The sequence below is a fragment of the Muntiacus reevesi genome, chromosome 1 (assembly GCF_963930625.1).
Source record: "Muntiacus reevesi chromosome 1, mMunRee1.1, whole genome shotgun sequence".
Taxonomy (NCBI): Eukaryota; Metazoa; Chordata; class Mammalia; order Artiodactyla; family Cervidae; genus Muntiacus; species Muntiacus reevesi.
Window position 1 is genome coordinate 105493839 of NC_089249.1, and position 2479 is coordinate 105496317.

Consider the following 2479-nt stretch of genomic DNA (forward strand, 5'->3'; position numbering starts at 1 on the left):
CTTTTGCCTTTTGTTTCTTTTCTCAGCTATTTGTAAGGCCTCCCCAGACAACCATTTTGCATTTCCTTTTCTTGGGGATGGTTTTGATCACTACCTCCTATAAATGTTGTGAACCTCTGTCCATAATTCTTCAGGCACTTGATCTATCAGATTTAATCCCTTGAATCTATTTCTCACTTCCACTGTATAATTGTAAGGGATTTGATTTAGGCCATATCATAGGGGCCTAGTGGTTTTCCCTACTTTCTTCAATTTAAGTCTGAATTTGGCAATAAGGAGTTCATGATCTGAGCCACAGTTAGCTCCCAGTCTTGTTTTTGCTGAGTATCTAGATTTTCTCCATCTTTGGCTGCAAAGAATATAATCAACCTCATTTCAGTACTGACCAGCTGGTGATGTCTGTGTATAGATTTGTCTCTTGTGTTGTTAGACGAGGTTGTTTGCTATGACCAGTGTGTTCTCTTGGCAAAAGTCTGTTAGTGTTTTCCCTGCTTCATTTTGTAGTCCAAGGCCAAACTTGCCTGTTACCCCAGGCATCTCTTGACTTCCTGCTTTTGCATTCTGGTCCCCTATGATGAAAAGGACATCTTTTTTTGATGTTAGTTCAAGGAGGTCTTGTAAGTCATCATAGAACTGTTTAATTTCAGCTTCATTGGCATTAGTGGTTGGGGCATAGACTTGGATTTCTGTGATATTGAATGGTTTGCCTTGGAAATGAACAGAGATCATTCTGTCATTTTTGAGATTACACCTAAGTACTGCATTTGGGGCTCTTTTGTTGACTATGAGGGCTACTCAATTTCTTCTAAGGGATTCTTGCCCACAGTAGTAGATTTAATGGTCATCTGGATTAAGTTCACCCATTCTGGTCCATGTTAGTTCACTGGTTTCTCAAGTGTCGATGCTCACTCTTGCCATCTCCTGTTTGACCACTTCCAATTTGCCTTGATTCATGGACCTAACGTTCCAGGTTCCTTTGCAATATCGTTCTTCACAACTTCAGACTTACTCCCATCACGAGTCACATTCACAGCTGAGTGTTGTTTTCACTTTGGCTCCATCTCTTCATTCTTTCTGGAGTTATTTCTCCAGTAGCATACTGGGCACCTACCAACCTGGGGAGTTCATCTTGCAGGGTCCTATCTTTTTGCCTTTTCATGCTGTTCATGGGGTTCTCAAGGCAAGAATACTGAAGTGGTTTGCCATTCCCTTCTCCAGTGGACCACATTTTGTCAGAACTCTCCACCATGACCCATCCTTTTTTATTAGTATAAGCCAGTTCATTTCACATAGAAATAGAATAAACAGGATTTGCAATAACAGCTTCCCAGATAGTTCAGTGGTAAAGAATCCACCTATTAATGCAGAAGATGCGGGTTCGATACCTGGGTCAGGAAGATCCCATGGAGGAGGAAATGGCAACCCACTCCATTGTTCTCACCTGGAAAACCCCTTGGACAGAAGAGGCTGGTGTCCACAGCGTTGTCCGTATGGCTAAAGTCCACAGGGTCGCAGAGTTCGACACTGCTGAGTGCCTAAGCCTGAGCACGCAAAAACAAAGATATGCTTTGCAAGTACTCAAATGCAATGAAATTATACTAGGGATAAACATTGACATACAAAAGGACAGATTTTCTTTTTAATCTTTCCTGGTAGGATTTAACTTAAAGAAAACAGACGATCAGCTTTTTCTCCCTTTCTGTGTATATTATCCAGAATGAACAGGAGATTCTGAAGCTTTGGCAGCGGACTTGGAAAAGAAGCACACAGCATTTCCCTAGGCAAAGCCCTAACAAGATTTAAACTGTGGCTCCTGTGAAATCACCCTGTATGTGATATTATTAGGTGAAGTAACCAAGAGGGTAGAAAACAGTAAAAATAATGCAGCTTTTCGTTTGTGTTCCTTTGAAGATTAGGCAAGGAAGATTCACTCAAGAACAGACTAGCTACATAAAACATGACACATGTACCCAATTAGTGGGCACCTCCCTGCTTACATTCTTTGGTTCCTGTGGTTGCAGAAGGCTTGGCCAGATGAAGATAAACTGGCCTCGTCTTTCTTATAAGGTGAAGGGGTGACAGGGAGATATTGGTCCACAGTCTTACCATGTGCAAGTGTGTCTGGAAAGAGTAGACTGAGTGGCAAGCTACAAATTTAAAAATATTATTTTAGGATTTTTGGCTTACAAATATAGTGGATGGATTTTGGTACAAGTTATAAAATGTTCTAATTTAAAACCAACTATATATTCTAGGAGACACTCCAGGTTTAAAGGAAGTTCCTATAGCAAATAGAAATAAATAATGCAAATGCTCTCTGGGGTCACATTTTTGTGGCTTCATTGTTTAGTGGAAACTTCTGATGTTGGAAACTATTCACTGGAGAGAGAGAGTGATATATGGAATCTAGGAGTAGGATATTTCAAGTAGGGCTTCAAGGTTTAATTATAACAGGAAAGTTAACAATCTATAAACCTAA